Source organism: Scyliorhinus torazame, chromosome 2 (assembly GCF_047496885.1).
Source record: "Scyliorhinus torazame isolate Kashiwa2021f chromosome 2, sScyTor2.1, whole genome shotgun sequence".
Lineage (NCBI taxonomy): Eukaryota > Metazoa > Chordata > Chondrichthyes > Carcharhiniformes > Scyliorhinidae > Scyliorhinus > Scyliorhinus torazame.
The window spans coordinates 259,194,380-259,214,087 of NC_092708.1; positions in this window are offsets into that span (position 1 = coordinate 259,194,380).

Genomic DNA, 19,708 nt, shown 5'->3' on the forward strand with positions numbered 1-19,708 from the left:
GTCGCTATGGATATATGCGGGGCAACCGAACAGTGTGAATATGGTGCTAAGGGCTTTAATAACTGTGGCCGCTGTCATGTCGGGGCAGGGGATGGCGAAAGGGAAACGAGAGTACTCGTCCACCACGTTCAGGAAGTATGTGTTGCGGTCGGTGGAGGGGAGGGGCCCTTTGAAATCCAGACTGAGGCGTTCAAAGGGACGGGAAGCTTTGATCAGGTGCGCTCTATCTGGCCTGAAAAAGTGCGGTTTGCACTCTGCGCAGATGTGGCAGTTCCTGGTGACTGTACGGACCTCCTCCACGGAGTAGGGGAGGTTGCGGGACTTTATAAAATGGTAGAACCGAGTGACCCCCGGGTGGCAGAGGTCCTCGTGGAGGGTTTGGAGACGGTTTATTTGTGCGTTGGCACATGTGCCGCGGGATAGGGCATCGGACGGCTCGTTCAGCTTTCCGGGACAGTACAAGATCTCGTAGTTGAAGGTGGAGAGCTCGATCCTCCACCTTAAGATCTTGTCATTTTTAATTTTGCCCCGCTGTGCATTATCGAACATGAAAGCTACCGGCCGTTGGTCAGTGAGGAGAGTGAATCTCCTGCCGGCCAGGTAATGCCTCCAATGTCGCACAGCTTCCACTATGGCTTGGGCTTCCTTTTCCACTGAGGAGTGGCGGATTTCTGAGGCGTGGAGGGTTCGGGAGAAAAAGGCCACGGGTCTGCCTGCTTGGTTAAGGGTGGCCGCCAGAGCTACGTCGGAGGCGTCGCTCTCGACTTGGAAGGGGAGGGACTCGTCGATGGCGCGCATCGTGGCCTTTGCGATATCCGCTTTGATACGGCTGAAGGCCTGGCGAGCCTCTGTCGACAGGGGGAAGGTAGTGGTCTGTATTAGGGGGTGGGCCTTGTCTGCGTACTGGGGGACCCACTGGGCGTAATATGAAAAGAACCCCAGGCAGCGTTTCAGGGCTTTGGAGCAGTGGGGGAGGGGAAATTCCATGAGGGGGCGCATGCGTTCGGGGTCGGGGCCTATTATCCCATTGCGCACTACATATCCCAAGATGGCTAGCCGGTTTGTGCTAAACACGCACTTGTCCTCGTTGTATGTGAGGTTCAAGGCTTTAGCGGTCTGGAGGAATTTTTGGAGGTTGGCGTTGTGGTCCTGCTGATCGTGGCCGCAGATGGTTACGTTGTCGAGATACGGGAATGTGGCCTGCAACCCGTGTTGATCACCCATTCAGTCCATCTCCCGTTGGAAGACCGAGACCCCGTTTGTGACGCCAAATGGGACCCTTAGGAAGTGGTATAGTCGCCCGTCTGCCTCGAAGGCTGTGTACTTGTGGTCACTTGGGCGGATGGGGAGCTGGTGGTATGCGGACTTGAGGTCCACGGTGGAGAAGACCTTATATTGGGCAATCCGATTGACCATGTCGGATATGCGGGGGAGAGGGTACGCATCTAGCTGTGTGTACCTGTTGATGGTCTGGCTATAGTCTATGACCATCCTTTGCTTCTCCCCTGTCTTTACTACTACCACCTGTGCTCTCCAGGGACTATTGCTGGCCTGGATTATGCCTTCCTTCAGCAACCGCTGGACTTCGGACCGAATAAATGTCCGGTCCTGGGCGCTGTACCGTCTGCTCCTAGTGGCGACGGGTTTGCAATCCGGGGTGAGGTTTGCAAACAAGGATGGGGGTTCAACCTTGAGGGTTGCGAGGCCGCAGAGAGTGAGTGGGGTTATTGGGCCGCCGAATTGGAATGTTAGGCTCTGTAGGTTGCACTGGAAGTCTAATCCCAGTAATGTGGGCGCGCAGAGTTGAGGAAGGACGTAGAGCCTGTAGTTTTTAAACTCCCTCCCTTGCACCGTTAGGGTCACTATGCAGAACCCTTTGATCTGTACGGAGTGGGATCCTGCAGCTAGGGAAATCTTTTGTGTACTGGGACGGATGGTCAAAAAACAGCGTCTTACCGTGTCGGGGTGGCTGAAGCTTTCTGTGCTCCCGGAGTCGATCAGGCATGGTGCCTCGTGTCTGTTGATGAGCACCGTTGTTGTTGTCATCTGGAGTGTCTGGGGCTGTGCTTGGTCCAGCGTCACCGAGGCCAGACGTGGTCGCAGTGTCTCAGCGTCTTCTTCGAACCCCGTGGAGCCGTCGATGCTGGGGTCCATTGTTGTCGTCCAAGGTGGCGGCGGGGGTGAACAAAATGGCCGCCCCCATGCATCACACATGGCTGGGGGGTCCCAAGATGGCGGCGCCCATCCTCCCCTCGTGGTGGCCGGGACCCAAAATGGCGGCGCCTGCGGGTCGCACATGGGGCGCTGGGGGGGTTTGGGGAGCGTTTGGGATGCGCTGGACTCTTTCTTCTCCGGGGACAGCGCCGACCCCCCGGGACCGGCACACAGCCGCGAAATGGCCCTTTTTCCCGCAGCTTTTGCAAGTTGCTGCGCGGGCCGGGCAGCGCTGCCGGGGGTGTTTCGCCTGGCCGCAGAAATAGCAGCGGGCCCCCCCGGGATGATCTGGCGCTTTAACCGCGCAAGCCTGTGAGGGGGGGGTTTGTCGCGACGGGGGTCCACGGAGCCCACGGGGCTGCCGCGCGGTCGGGGCCGTACGCGCGGGCGTTTTGCGCGGCCACATCTAGGGAGGCTGCAAGGGCCCGTGCCTCTGAGAGTCCTAGCGACTCTTTTTCTAAAAGTCTTTGGCGGATTTGGGGAGAGTTCATACCTGCCACAAACGCATCACGAATTAACATGTCCGTGTGTTCAGCCGTGTTTACTGGCGGGCAGCTGCAGGCCCGTCCCAAAATTAGCAGCGCGGCGTAGAATTTGTCTAGCGATTCTCCGGGACTTTGCCGTCTCGTTGCGAGTTGGTAGCGTGCGTAGACCTGGTTCACTGGGCGAACGTAGACGCTCTTTAGTGCTGCGAACGCTGTCTGGAAATCCTCTGCGGTTCTATTAGAGGGAAAATTTCCGGGCTTACCCTCGAATGCAGGACCTGCAGTTTCTGGTCTTCTGTGATCCGGCCGGGGGCCGTTCGGAGGTAGCCTTCGAAACAAGTCTGCCAGTGTTTAAAAATTGTTGCTGAGTTCACTGCGTGGGGGCTGACCCTCAGGCATTCCGGGGCGATCCTGAGCTCCATAGTCCTTTAAGCACGCTTAATAGATTGTAGCGCACAATGACTCACAAGAGACGAATAGAGGTGAAGTCGATGAGGCTTTATTAAGCGTGACTTGCTCCCCGCAGTTCAGCAACAGACTGGAGCTGCGGGGAGAACTCCTGGTTCTTATACTCCGCCTTCAGGGCGGAGCTAGAGATCAACAGCCAACCAGGACCCGGGATCTGTCAGCCAATGGCATCACGGCTTCACAGTCCCACATGACCCCTAATGCATACTACCACAATGGTGTTATATTGGAAAATGTTTCTCAATCAAAATATAGTTTTTTTTATATAAGCTCAGCCAGTCTGTTAATGTCGGAGATCTTCTCGAGATCTGACAATGACGGGATGCACGGTTAACCCTTGTTTTTCAAATCTAATGTTTCGAGTCTGGAAGACTCTTTGCCAAAGCTTTAACAAAGGGTCATCCAGACTCGAAACATTAGCTCCCTTTTCTCTCCACAGATGCTGTCAGACCTGCTGAGATTATCCAGTATATTTTAGTTTTGTTTCAGATTCCGCAGTAATTTGCTTTTATTATTTTTCTGGGGTCCATCCTCGGTGGATACGCCGACGATGGTTTGTAGTTCAACCTCTGAGCGTGCGCACACACAGGCATCGTCTGCATACTGCAGCTTGTGACAGACGTTGGGGTGGCCTGGAGGCATCGGAGGTTGACAGTTTCCCTCTCATCCTGTAGGTTAGTACCACTCCAGCAGGGAGTTTCATGGTGATGTGGTCGGGTGTTGCAGCTAGGAAGATCGAGAAGTGCATTGGTACAATGACGCAGACCTGTGTGACCTCTGTTTGCACTCGCCTTGGATCTGTGCTGGATCCTTTGGCGAGGATCACTGCTTGCAAGTCATTGTGGAGCAGGTGGAGATGGTGATGAATTTCTGCGGGCAGCCGAATTTGAGGAGGATGTTCCACAATCCCTCGCGGTTGACAACAAAGGCCTCTGCGAGATCCAAGAAGGCCATGTACAGAGGTTGGTGCTGCTCCTGCACTTTCCTGGATTTGTTGCGCGCCGAAGATCATATCCATTGTCCCTCTTGATGGGTGAAAGTTGCATTGAGACTCATGGAGGGGCTCTTCAGCCACTGGGAGGAGATGGTTGAGGAGGATTCTCGCGATGATATTTCGGGTGATGGACAGGAGGGAAATCACGCTAATTTCCACAGTTGGACCTATTTCCTTTCTTGAAGATGGTTACAAGTACAGTGTCTCTGAGATCCCCCGGCATCCTCTCTTCCTTCCAGACAAGGGTGATGAAGTCATGCATTCATGTCAAGAGAGCCTCTCCGGGGGCAGCAGGGTGGTGCAGTGGTTAGCACTGCAGCCTCACGGCGCTGAGATCCCAGGTTCGATCCCGGCTCTGGGTAACTGTCCGTGTGGAGTTTGCACATTCTCCCCGTATTTGCGTGGGTTTCGCCCTCACAACCCAAAGATGTGCAGTGTAGGTGGATTGACCATGCTAAATTGCTCCTTAATTGGAGAAATGAATTGGGTACTCTAAATTTATTTTTTAAAAAGTGTGCCTCTCCGTCGCATTTTAGCAATGGGTTTTTTGACCTCACAGTGTTCTGGGGTTGTGTTGAGATGGTGGTGGGTAGGGTTGTGTTGAGATGGTGGTGGATAGGGGTTTGTGCTGAGATGGTGGTGGGTAGGGTTGTGCTGAGATGGTGGTGGGTAGGGGTTTGTGCTGAGATGGTGGTGGGTAGGGGTTGTGCTGACATGGTGGTGGGTAGGGGTTATGGGTTGGTGTCGAGGGCCGCAGCTTGGTTGAGGAAGTCCTCGAAGTGCCTACTCCAGCGGGCGATGATTTCCCTTTGATGAACCTCTTGGATGATATGAGTTGCCAGTGCTTTCAGCGAGGGTGCTGCACTGAGGTCTTGTGCTTGTCTCTCTGGTGGTACAGGGTGTTTGATATGACAAGGACATGTTCTCAGTATTTCGTCAGGAGGCAGACTCCTCTGGGGTTTGTTTCCCCTACGCCCTCCCTGCCTAACACGCCTTTCCAAAGGTTTGTATCCCTCCTGACTCTGGCATTGAAGTCGCTGAGGAGAATCAGCTTGTCCCCCTTTGCGATGCGGGACAGCATTTGGTCGAGGCTGGTGTAGAATACCTCTTTTGTCTCGTCCATTGCATCTAGGATCGGGGCGTAGGCGCTGACAGCTGCGATGTACTGATTCTGGGCCAATGAGCTGTAGGGTCTTGAGGTGCTTATTTACCCTGCAGGGGAATTTGTTGAGACGTCTGACCAATTTATTTTTTATGGTGAAGCAGACCCTGTAGAGTCTACTTCTGGTTTGCCTTTCCAGAAGAATGTGTATCCGCCACCCTGTTCTCTAAGCTGGCTTTCTCCTGTCAATCGTGTCTCGCTCAGGGCGGCGATGTCAATATTGTAGCGCCAGAGTTCTCGGGCTACGATTGCAGTGCGATGTTTGGGTCTGTCGCTGTTGGGTTTGTCCGTAAGGGTCCTTACGTCTAGGTCCTGAAATTCATTTGGATGGGTGGGGTGGGGTTGGGGTGGAAGATGCCTGTGCATGGATTCTTTTAACGTGGGGTGGTTGTAGCACACCAACCATGGCATGGTCCCAATGGAGCAAGGTCTCGGCCTAGTGACAGGGAAATCTGAGGCGACTGGAGCCCAGGTTCTGCTGTAGGATGGGGAGTAACAAATACTCACTGTCCACCAGTCATCTCCCTGCCTGTCAGTAATGTATATTTTGTGGTGTGATGTCACTCTCTGAGCACAGCCGATGTTGGTGATCTTTCGCCGCTCCCTCAGCGCTCCCACTCCCCCTGCTGTTCAATCTGGACCTTTTTTGTGGGCCTCACGTGGTCTGACCTTGCCCAGGTCAGGTCCCTGATGCCCTTGATGCACCCTCAGCGCTCATGCCCCTCTCGCTGCTCCTACCGGGCTTTTTGTAGGCCCCCACTGTTTGGCCTCGCTCAGGTCAGGTCCTCGGTCCTCTCACCGCTCCCCTGGCACTCCCCACACATGGAAGAGCTGAGTGACCTCTTGCGCTCAAGACATTAATAACCCTGGGAGGACGGGCTGTGGGCGGAAGCCCTGAGTAGGGTAAACTCAACCGCAACATGTGCCAGGCTCAGCCTGATTCAATTTAAGGTCGTTCACCGGACTTACATGACGGTGGCTCGGATGAGCAAATTCTTTGGGGTAGAGGACAAGTGCACTAGATGCGCGGGAGGACCAGCGAACCACGTTCACATGTTTTGGGCATGTCCTAAGCTTAGGGAGTACTGGGAGGGATTTGCGGGGGTCATGTCCCGGGTGCTGAGTGAATGGTTGTGGTGAGTCCAGGGGTGGCAATTTTCGGGGTTTCGGAAGACCCGGGAGTCCAGGGGGAGAAAGAGACCGATGTTCTGGCCTTTGCTGCCCTGTTAGCCCGGCGGCGAATACTGCTGGCATGGAGGGGCTCAAAACCCCCGAAGACCAAACTATGGCTTTCGGACATGTCGAGTTTTCTGGATATGGAAAAAAATCAAGTTCGCCTTGAGGGGATCTGTATTGGGGTTCGCCCGAAGGTGGCAGCCATTCATCGACTTCTTCGCGGGAGAGTGAACGTCAGCGGGGGGGGGGGGGGGGGGGGGGGGGGGCGGTGGGGAGATTAGAATAGAGTAGGAGGGATAAATAGGCGGGTAGTGTCTAGGGGAGAGGAGCGGGCATGTGCAGTATGGTTTGATTGAAGTATTGGTTTTATACATTTCTGTTATCTGTAACTGTTTACACTGCCAAAAAATACCTCAATAAAATTGTTTATTAAAAAAAAAGATATTAATAACCTTGGTGAGGCCACCCATTCCTGCCAATCAGCCTTGTTTATGCTCACACCCATTGGGCTGCTCAAAGCCAGGGGAGAGGTAGAATTAAAGCAGAGTTATTTTTCAGTTTGGAGAACCCAGATTTCTCCCCAGATGTTGGAGGTTGTTTTTGGTTTTACTTCTCTTTTGCCAGGCACTCTTACCATCTGCCTTCCAGTCATTTGCCCTTCCTCCTTTCTAACAAGGCCAGGAGGGATTTCCAAAGGGGATCCCCTTCTGTCAGCAGTGGCTCAGTGAGCACTCTTACCTCTGACTTCGAAGATCCTAGGTTCAAGCAGCATCCCAGAGGCCCACAAAATCCATGCTGATGCTTCAGTTTGTGTTGCAGTGTGAGAGATATGAGATGTTTAATCGAGGCCTCATTTTCCTTTGTCGGTGTTTGTAAAAGACACCCTGTCTATGATGAAGAACAGGAGAGTTCTTTGTTAACCCGCATCACCAAATCAGATGATCTGGTCATTTACTTAATTGCAGGTTGTGGGAGCACGCTGTACGCAATTTATCTGTGTCCTGCAATACAACGTTCCCTACAATTCAAAACCACTTCATAGGAACAAATTAACTTAGACCATGGCCGTTCATCCACCTCAATGTCTCTTTCCTGTACTATCCACATATCCCTTGATGTCATAGTATCCAGAAATCTCTGGATTTCTGTCTTGAACATATCAGTGACTGAGCTTCCACAGCCCGCTGGGAATTCCAAATGTTCACCTCCCTCAGAGTGAAGAAATTCCTCCTTACCTCAGTGAGGGCGGCACAGGAGCACAGTGGTTAGCACAGTTGCTTCACAGCTCCAGGGTCCCAGGTCCGATTCCCGGCTCGGGTTCCACCCGTGTCTGCGTGGGATTCCTCCGGGTGCTCTGGTTTCCTCCCACAGTCCAAAGATGTGCAGGTTAGGTGGATTGGCCATGATAAATTGTCCTTAGGTTACATGGGGTTGCTGGGTTACAGGGATAGGCTTAAGTAGGGTGCTCTTTCCAAGAGTTGGTGCAACCTCGATGGGCTGAATGGCCTCCTTCTGCACTGTAAATTCTATAAATGGCCTGCTCCTTATCTTGACACTGGTTCTAGACTCACCAGTCAGCGGAAACATCCAATCTGCAGCTGTCCTGTCACACACTGTAAGAATTCTGTAAGTTTCACGAGATCACCTCTCATTCTTTGAAACTCTACAGAATTCAGGCCCAGTTTCCTCAATCTCTCCCTCATGAGACAATCCTGTCACCCCAACGATTAGTCTGGTGAATCTTCATTGCACACCCACTCCTTGGCAAGTATATCCTTCCTTAAGGAGACCAAACCTGTACACAGTACTCCAGGCACGGTCTCACCAAGGCCCTATAAAATTGCAGCAAGACATCTATACTACAAAAACCCTTGCGATGAAGGCCAACATACCATTTGCCTTCCTAATTGCTTGCTGCATCTGCATGCTAGCTTTTAGTGATTCACGAACAAGGACCCCGCGCCCCTTTGGACATCAGAGCTTCTCAATCTCTCCCCATTTAACCTATACTCTGCCTTTTTGTTTTTTCTGCCAAAATGGACAACTTCACATTTATTCATATGATATTTATCTGCCATGTTCCTGCCCATTCAATAAGTCTGCCCAAATCGTCATGAAGCCTCCATGCACCCTCCTCACAACTTACATTTCCCACCGAGGTTTGTGTCATCGGCAAATTTGGGAATATTACATTTGGTCCCCACATACAAATCATTTATATAGATGGCAAACAACTGTGGCTGATTCTTAAGATGCTCCACTACTAACAGCCCACCATCTTGAGAATGACCCATTGATTATGTCCGTTAACCAATTCTAAATCCATAGCACTACATTACCCCTAATCTCATGTGCTATAGTTTTGTTTACTTACCTCCTGTGTGGGACCTTATCAAAAGCCTTTTTAAAATCCAAAATCACCACCCCCACTATTTCTCCTTTATCTATGCTACAGGTAACATCCTCAAAAGATCTCCAACAGGTTTGTCAAACATGATTTCTCTTTCATAAATTCATGTTAGCTCTGCCAATCCAATCATTATCTTCTCATTGTCTAGTTGTCACATTCTTTATAACAGAATCATAGAATCCCTACAGTGCAGAATGAGGCCATTTGGCCCATCGAATCTACACTGACCCTCTGAAAGAGAACCCTACCTAAGCCTACACCCCCACACTATCCCCGAAACCTAGTAACCCCAAATAACCGTTGGACATTCAGGGGCATGGTCAATCCACCTCACTTGCATATACATTTTAGCTATTAGTGGTGCCAAAATAACAAGTCCTGTACTTTTCCATTTTCTCTTTCTTTCCTTTCCTAAACAATGGGGTTACATTTGCTAACCACCAATGCACCCAGTATCTCTTTGGACATCTCCTTCAACACTCTGGAGTGCAGCTTATCAGGCCCAGGGGATTTATCAACCTTCAATCCAATTAATTTCTTAACCACTACCTCTTAATTAATGCTAGTTTCTTTCAGTTCCTTATTTTCACAAGCCCGTTGGTTCCCTAACAATTCTGGGAGATTTTCTTAAATTGTTTCATATCTCCGTCATTTCCCTATTCTCCATTTTAAATTATCCTGTGTCTGCCTGTAATAGACCCATATCTGTCATTGCTACTCTTTATCTTTTCACATGCCAAAAGAAGACTTACATTCCACTTTAATGTTTCTCGCTGGCTTGCATTCATATTCTTTTTCCCTTTCTTTATCAATTTCTTGGTCCTCCTTTGCTGGATTCTAATCCTTGATTTTACCACTTTTTCCAGCAACTTTACAAGCCATTTCCTTTGATCCAATGCAATCTTTCTTTTGTTAGCCATGGTTGACTTACCTTTCTTTTTGGGTTTTGGTTTATCAGAGGAATGTATATTTGTTGTAGACCATGTAATACATGTTTAAATACTTGCCACTGCCTGCCTACTCTCAATTTCTTCAGTGCACTTTCCCAATTCACCATTGCCAACTTGCTCTTGATACCTTCATAGTTTCCTTTATTCCAATTTAAGGTCTTAGTGTCAGATTGAATTATATCACTTTCAAAATGTATGGAAAATTCTATCATATTATGGTCACTATTTCCTCAGGCTCATTTACAGCAAGGTTATTAATTCAGCCATTTGTCATTAAGTGCCACTAAATAGCCTGATCCCTAGTTGGTTCTATAATGTGCTGCTCCAAAAACCCATATTGTTCATATTCCCCAGAAATTCATCTCCACAGCATTAGTGTTACTTAGGTTTCCACAGTCTCTATGTAAATTGATGTCCCCCATTATTACCGTATTACCCATTTACATGCAACGTTACTTCCCTAACTTTTACCATGCCCAACGTTACCACTACAGTTTGGAGTTGTAACCCATCTATCCAATTGGGCAGTCTGGTCACCGTGCAGTCTGGTCACTAGACAGTCTGGTCACTGGACAGTCTGGGCATTGGATGGTCTGGTCATTGGATGGTCTGGTCATTGGGCAGTCTGGTCACTGTGCAGTCTGGTCACTGGAGAGATTGGTCATTGGATGGTCTGGTCATTGGGTGGTCTGGTCATTGGGCAGTCTGGTCATTGGACATTCTGGTCATTGGACATTCTGGTCATTGGACAGTCTGATCATTGGGCAGTCTGGTCATTGGACAGTCTGGTCATTGGATAGTCTGATCATTGGGCAGTCCGGTTATTGGACAGTCTGATCATTGGACAGTCTGGACATAGGGCAGTCTGGACACTGGACAGTCTGGTCACTGGACAGTCTGCTCATTGGACAGTCTGGTCATTGGGCAGTCTGGTCATCGGACTGTCTGATCATTGGACAGTCTGATCACTGGACAGTCTGATTATTGGGCAGTCTGGTCATTGAACAGACTGATCATTGGACAGCCTTGTCATTGGACAGTCTGGTCATTGGGAAGTCTGGTCATTGGGCAGTCTGATCATTGGACAGTCTGGTCATTGAGCAGTCTGGTCATTGAGCAGTCTTGTCATTGAGCAGTCTGGTCATTGGACAGCTTGATAATTGGACAGTCTGATCATTGGACAGTCTGATCATTGGACAGTCTGGTCATTGGACAGTCTGGTCATTGGCGAGTCTGGTCATTGGGAAGTCTGGTCATTGGACAGTCCGATGATTGAACAGTCTGGTCACTAGACAGTCTGGCCATTGGACAGTCTGGTCATTGGACAGTCTGATCATTGGGCAGTCTGGTCATTGGACAGTCTGATGATTGGACAGTCTGGGCATTGGCCAGTCTGGTAATTGGACAGTCTGGTCATTGGACAGTCTGATCATTGGACAGTCTGGTCATTGGACAGACTGATCATTGGACAGTCTGGTCATTGGACAGTCTGGTCATTGGACAGTCTGATCATTGAACAGTCTGGTGATTGGACAGTCTGGTCATTGGGCAGTCTGGTCATTGGACAGTCTGATGATTGGACAGTCTGGGCATTGGCCAGTCTGGTAATTGGACAGTCTGGTCATTGGACAGTCTGATCATTGGACAGTCTGGTCATTGGACAGTCTGATCATTGAACAGTCTGGTGATTGGACAGTCTGGTCATTGGGCAGTCTGGTTGTTGAAAAGTCAGGTCATTGGACAGTCTGGTCATTGGCGAGTCTGGTCATTGGGCAGTCTGGTCATTGGACAGTCCGATGATTGAACAGTCTGGTCACTAGACAGTCTGGTCATTGGACAGTCTGGTCATTGGACAGTCTGATGATTGGACAGTCTGATCACTGGACAGTCTGATCATTGGACAGTCTGGTCATTGGACAGTCTGATCATTGGACAGTCTGGTCATTGGGCAGTCTGATCATTGGACAGTCTGGTCATTGGGCGGTCTGGTTGTTGGACAGTCAGGTCATTGAACAGTCTGGTCATTGGGCAGTCTGGTCATTGGACTATCTGGTCATTGGGGAGTCTGATCATTGGGGAGTCTGGTCATTGGACAGTCTGGTCATTGGACAGACTGGTCATTGGGGAGTCTGGTCATTGGGGAGTCTGATCATTGGACAGTCTGAATATTGGACAGTCTGGTCACTAGACAGTCTGGTCATTGGACAGTCTGGTCATTGGACAGTCTGATCATTGGACAATCATATGATTGGGCAGTCTGGTCATTGGACAGTCTGATTATTGAGCAGTCTGGTCATTGGACAGTCTGGTCGTTGGACAGTCTGATGATTGGACAGTCTGATCATTGGACAGTCTGATCATTGGGCAGTCTGATCATTGGACAGTCTGGTCATTGGGCGGTCTGGTTGTTGGACAGTCAGGTCATTGGACAGTCTGGTCATTGGGCAGTCTGGTCATTGGGCAGTCTGGTCATTGGACCATCTGGTCATTGGGGAGTCTGATCATTGGGGAGTCTGGTCATTGGACAGTCTGGTCATTGGACCATCTGGTCATTGGGGAGTCTGATCATTGGACAGTCTGGTCATTGGACAGTCTGGTCATTGGACAGTCCGGTCATTGGACTGTCTGGTCATTGGGGAGTCTGATCATTGGACAGTCTGGTCATTGGACAGTCTGACCATTGGACAGTCTGGTCATTGGACAGTCTGGTCATTGGACAGTCTGGTCAATGGGGAGTCTGATCATTGGACATTCTGGTCATTGGACAGTCTGGTCAATGGGGAGTCTGGTCATTGGGCAGACTGGTCATTGGATAGTCTAGTCATTCGGCAGTCTGGTGATTGGACAGTCTGGTCATTGCACAGTCTGGTCATTGGCAGTCTGGTTATTGCACAGTCCAATGATTGAACAGTCTGGTCACTAGACAGTCTGGTCATTGGGCAGTCTCATCATTGGATAGTCTGGTCATCAGGCAGTCTGATCATTGGATAGTCTGGTCATTGGACAGTCCGATGATTGAACAGTCTGGTCACTAGACAGTCTGGCTATTGGACAGTCTGATCATTGGATAGTCTGGTCATTGGGCAGTCTGGGCCATTGGACAGTTTGGTCATTGGCGAGTCTGGTCATTGGCGAGCCTGGTAATTGGACAGTCAGGTCACTAGACAGTCTGGTCATTGGACAGTCTGGTCATTGGACCGTCTGGTCATTGGACAGTCTGATCATTGGACAGTCTGGTCATTGGAAAGTTGATCATTGGACAGTCTGGTCATTGGGGAGTCTGATCATTGGACAGTCTGGTCATTGGGCAGTCTCGTCATTGGACAGTCTGGTCATTGGGGAGTCTGATCATTGGACAGACTGGTCATTGGAGTCTGACCATTGGACAGTCTGGTCATTGGGCAGTCTGGTCATTGGACAGTCTGGTCATTGGACAGTCCGGTCATTGGGGAGTCTGGTCATTGGAAAGTCTGGTCATTGGGCAGTCTGGTCATTGGATAGTCTAGTCATTGGGCAGTCTGGTCATTGGACAGTCTGATCATTGCACAGTCTGGTCATTGGACAGTCTGGTCATTGGCAGTCTGGTTATTGGACAGTCTGGTCATTGGCGAGTCTGGTCATTGGACAGTCTGATGATTGAACAGTCTGGTCACTAGACATTCTGGTCATTGGGCAGTCTGATCATTGGATAGTCTGGTCATCGGGCAGTCTGATCATTGGATAGTCTGGTCATTGGACAGTCCGATGATTGAACAGTCTGGTCACTAGACAGTCTGGTTATTGGACAGTCTGATCATTGGATAGTCTGGTCATTGGGCAGTCTGGCCATTGGACAGTCTGGTCATTGGTGAGTCTGGTCATTGGTGAGCCTGGTCATTGGGGAGTCTGATCATTGGACAGTCTGATCATTGGACAGTCTAGTCATTGGACAGTCTGGTCATTGGACAGTCTGATCATTGGACAGTCTGGTCATTGGACAGTCTGATCATTGAACAGTCTGGTGATTGGACAGTCTGGTCATTGGGCAGTCTGGTTGTTGAAAAGTCAGGTCATTGGACAGTCTGGTCATTGGCGAGTCTGGTCATTGGGCAGTCTGGTCATTGGACAGTCCGATGATTGAACAGTCTGGTCACTAGACAGTCTGGTCATTGGACAGTCTGGTCATTGGACAGTCTGATGATTGGACAGTCTGATCACTGGACAGTCTGATCATTGGACAGTCTGGTCATTGGACAGTCTGATCATTGGACAGTCTGGTCATTGGGCAGTCTGATCATTGGACAGTCTGGTCATTGGGCGGTCTGGTTGTTGGACAGTCAGGTCATTGAACAGTCTGGTCATTGGGCAGTCTGGTCATTGGACTATCTGGTCATTGGGGAGTCTGATCATTGGGGAGTCTGGTCATTGGACAGTCTGGTCATTGGACAGACTGGTCATTGGGGAGTCTGGTCATTGGGGAGTCTGATCATTGGACAGTCTGAATATTGGACAGTCTGGTCACTAGACAGTCTGGTCATTGGACAGTCTGGTCATTGGACAGTCTGATCATTGGACAATCATATGATTGGGCAGTCTGGTCATTGGACAGTCTGATTATTGAGCAGTCTGGTCATTGGACAGTCTGGTCGTTGGACAGTCTGATGATTGGACAGTCTGATCATTGGACAGTCTGATCATTGGGCAGTCTGATCATTGGACAGTCTGGTCATTGGGCGGTCTGGTTGTTGGACAGTCAGGTCATTGGACAGTCTGGTCATTGGGCAGTCTGGTCATTGGGCAGTCTGGTCATTGGACCATCTGGTCATTGGGGAGTCTGATCATTGGGGAGTCTGGTCATTGGACAGTCTGGTCATTGGACCATCTGGTCATTGGGGAGTCTGATCATTGGACAGTCTGGTCATTGGACAGTCTGGTCATTGGACAGTCCGGTCATTGGACTGTCTGGTCATTGGGGAGTCTGATCATTGGACAGTCTGGTCATTGGACAGTCTGACCATTGGACAGTCTGGTCATTGGACAGTCTGGTCATTGGACAGTCTGGTCAATGGGGAGTCTGATCATTGGACATTCTGGTCATTGGACAGTCTGGTCAATGGGGAGTCTGGTCATTGGGCAGACTGGTCATTGGATAGTCTAGTCATTCGGCAGTCTGGTGATTGGACAGTCTGGTCATTGCACAGTCTGGTCATTGGCAGTCTGGTTATTGCACAGTCCAATGATTGAACAGTCTGGTCACTAGACAGTCTGGTCATTGGGCAGTCTCATCATTGGATAGTCTGGTCATCAGGCAGTCTGATCATTGGATAGTCTGGTCATTGGACAGTCCGATGATTGAACAGTCTGGTCACTAGACAGTCTGGCTATTGGACAGTCTGATCATTGGATAGTCTGGTCATTGGGCAGTCTGGGCCATTGGACAGTTTGGTCATTGGCGAGTCTGGTCATTGGCGAGCCTGGTAATTGGACAGTCAGGTCACTAGACAGTCTGGTCATTGGACAGTCTGGTCATTGGACCGTCTGGTCATTGGACAGTCTGATCATTGGACAGTCTGGTCATTGGAAAGTTGATCATTGGACAGTCTGGTCATTGGGGAGTCTGATCATTGGACAGTCTGGTCATTGGGCAGTCTCGTCATTGGACAGTCTGGTCATTGGGGAGTCTGATCATTGGACAGACTGGTCATTGGAGTCTGACCATTGGACAGTCTGGTCATTGGGCAGTCTGGTCATTGGACAGTCTGGTCATTGGACAGTCCGGTCATTGGGGAGTCTGGTCATTGGAAAGTCTGGTCATTGGGCAGTCTGGTCATTGGATAGTCTAGTCATTGGGCAGTCTGGTCATTGGACAGTCTGATCATTGCACAGTCTGGTCATTGGACAGTCTGGTCATTGGCAGTCTGGTTATTGGACAGTCTGGTCATTGGCGAGTCTGGTCATTGGACAGTCTGATGATTGAACAGTCTGGTCACTAGACATTCTGGTCATTGGGCAGTCTGATCATTGGATAGTCTGGTCATCGGGCAGTCTGATCATTGGATAGTCTGGTCATTGGACAGTCCGATGATTGAACAGTCTGGTCACTAGACAGTCTGGTTATTGGACAGTCTGATCATTGGATAGTCTGGTCATTGGGCAGTCTGGCCATTGGACAGTCTGGTCATTGGTGAGTCTGGTCATTGGTGAGCCTGGTCATTGGGGAGTCTGATCATTGGACAGTCTGATCATTGGACAGTCTAGTCATTGGACAGCCTGATCATTGGATAGTCTGGTCATTGGGCAGTCTGGTCACTAGACAGTCTGGTCATTGGACAGTCTGGTCATTGGGGAGTCTGGTCATTGGGGAGTCTGATCATTGGACAGTCTGATCATTGGACAGTCTGGTCATTGGACAGTCTGGTCATTGGGGAGTCTGGTCGTTTAGCTTCCCGGGATGATACAGGATCTCATAGTTGTAGGTGGAGAGTTCGATCCTCCACCGCAGGATCTTATCGCTTTTTATCTTGCCCCGCTGTGCATTATCGAACATGAAAGCAACTGACCGTTGGTCAGTGAGGAGAGTGAATCTCCTGCTGACCAGGAAATGCCTCCAATGTCGCACAGCTTCTACTATGGCCTGGGCCTCCTTTTAGACTGAGGAGTGGTGGCTTTCAGAAGCATGGAGGGTACCTGAGAAGAAGACCACGTGTCTGCCCGCTTGGTTGAGGGTGGCTGCCAGAGCAACGTCAGACGCATCACTCTCGACCTGGAAGTGGAGGGACTCATCGATGGCGTGCATCGTGGCGTTTGCAATGTCCGTTTTGATGCGGCTGATGGCCTGGCCTTCCAAGGAGACTGTCCAATGACCAGATTCCCCAATGACCAGACTGTCCAATGATCAGACTGTCCAATGACCAGACTGCCCAATGACTAGACTATCCAATGACCAGACTGCCCAATGACCAGACTCCTCAATGACCAGACTATCCAATGACCAGACTGTCCAATGATCAGACTCCCTAATGACCAGACTGTCCAATGACTAGACTGTCCAATGACAAGTCCTGGATTAGATCTGGAATCCAGAAACTTTTTACCCTGAGGCAACAGTGATGTCCACGGAGCCACAGGTTTTTAAAATGTTCAAAGCACTTGATAAGCTAGCAAGAGTGAGTCACCTTCCCAGGTTGGGTGTCAGGGACAGGGGCAGGGCACCTGAAAATGGGCCATTTTAAAGGCTGAAGTCCGGAAGCACCTTTTCCACACAACAGGTGGAGGACATCTAGAACCCGCTGCCCCCCCAAATTGTGGATAATAGGGGAACAATTGCAGTGGAATTCTCCATTCCTGAAACTAAGGGTTGACACCGGCACAGGATTCGTGAACTTCCACGACAGCAAAACCGGGACGCACCTGGACCAAGTCAGCGACCGTGGAGGGGTTAGCCACCTGGAACACAATCGATTCCATTGGAAAACAACGCGGGATTCGCTCGGTCCATGATTGACACTCGGGAGACTGACAAGCTGCAGCCGCACATACACACTTCACTCCCCACACACACCATCCCAGCCAACAAGATGGCACTGACTGTGCTGGAGCGCGCCCATCCTGCTGATGGGCGGGCTGGGGCCAGAGGGCACCTTGGGGGGGGGGGGGCGGCATGGGGGGAAACCTATATGATCCGTTCACAGTGTGCAGTCAGCAGCGTGCGCAGCTACTTGGCTGCTCCGCCGACCGCAGCAATGGTGCTCCATATCCGTCCACCCTGACCCCACGTCCAATCTCCTGGCTACCCCCCGTTACTCCCCCTGGCCCTGGCAGAAGCACCCCCGGCCAGCTGCACAACTGTCAGCAAACTATGGCGATGTTGGACACTTTCCGTACCCCCTCTCCCTCAGCAGCCACGGTGTCTGTTTCACGATTTTTAAAAGCACAAGTGAACAGCGCTGTCGGAAACTCGGCCCATCGGAGGCGGAGCATTGCAGAGGCCCCACAGAAAACCGGGTCAGGCTCGCTAATGATATGCCAACGACGTTTATGTACTTGTGGAGTGGAACACATTGACGCTGCTGTCGAGGCACCAGAGAATTGCGATTTGGCGTGAAAGCGGCGCCCGCCACAATTTTGGCATCAAAAATGATTCTCCACCCAATCACGCTTCCCGATTCCAGCATCGGTCAACAGAGAATCCCGCCCTTGGGGTTTTTGAGACTGAGATTGATAGATCTTTGTTTGCTGAAGATATCAAAGTGTATGGAGCAATGGGAAGCTCTTGGTCTTTATTGTAATGGTATCGGAGTGCAAAAATAAGGAAGTTTTGCCACAATTGTATTGGGCTTTAGTGAGACCACATCTGGAATCTATGCAGAGTTTGGCAGCGGGATTCTCTGTCGATGGGATCCTCCGCTTTGCCGGCAGCGCACTCACACCGCAGGTTTCCCAAATGGTTGTGAATCTTTGGAATTGTCTAGAAGGTTGCGGATGCTCCAGTGTTGAATATATGTAAGGTTCAAATCGGCAGATTTCTCTGGTCTCTTGGGGAATCAAGGGATAGGGATTGGAAAGAGGAGTGGAGGCAGAGGGTCAGGCATCCTGACGGATGGTGTCCGGGTCAATGGATAATGTGGTCTACCCCTGCTCCTGTTTTAACGTTAACGTGGGCAGCACGGTAGCACAAGTGGATAGCACTGTGGCTTCACAGCGCCAGGGTCCCAGGTTCGATTCCCCGCTGGGTCACTGTCTGTGCGGAGTCTGCACGTTCTCCGTGTCTGCGTGGGTTTCCTCCGGGTGCTCCCGTTTCCTCCCCACAGTCCAAAAACGTGCAGGTTAGGTGGATTGGCCATGACAAATTGCCCTTAGTGACCAAAAAGGTTAGGAGGGATTATTGGGGATAGGGTGGAAGTGAGGGCTTAAGTGGGTCGGTGCAGACTCAATGGGCCGAATGGCCTCCTTCTGCACTGTATGTTCTATGTTCTATATCATGTGATTACACCTCCAGTAATACGTCCAACCAGAGGCAAGAAGACCAGCAGCTGAAGAAGCAGAGGGCTCTGGAATCCTCCCACCTATATGCGGTTGGATACAGTGCTGAGTGCAGATTCCAGGCAGCCTGAAAACACATGTCATTCATTAAAGAGGAATTGGAAACAGTACAGTTCACTATGGTTGTCTACTTCATTTCATAATCACTAGCAGACATGTGTCTTTAAATACCAAACGTAAATTGACCCCTCCCCCCATCTTCAGATACTGTGGTCCTAACCGAACATTGTGGGTTCGTTACTAGCCGTTGTTCAACCTCTGATTATCAGATTACTTGGTCCATAACATTTCAATATAACTGTCGGGCATGGTCGTCTCTTAAAGCAGACTTCAGAGATGCAGTGAAGCACATGAGGGTAATGAGTATCATTATCAATACGACAGGATCGAAATATATCATTCAGCACAAAGCCAGTCTTCTGCTCCCTGCTTCAGCTGGAGGCCACCCACTGTCCCCTGCGAAATTATTTAATGACACAGTCAAGACCAAAGAAATCTTTTTGTGCTTGTCAAGTGCAGGAGTGAAATGCAGGGGTAAAGACACATTGTCCACTTTGGACATTAACTGTAACCATCAAACGCTCTCAGAGCAGGTTCCACAAAGATTAAGCGGAGAGTAAATCTCTCTCTTTACAGTCCCACCAAACACTCTCAGGCTGGTACAGCACAGGGTTAGATGTGTGGTGTAAAGCTCCCCGTACACTATCGCATCACGCTCCCAGGACTGGTATAACATGGGTTAGATGCAAAATGTTCTCCACCATTCTATCAAATACTCCCCAGGCAGGTACTGCACAGGTTAGATTCAGAGTAAAGCTCCCGCCAGTG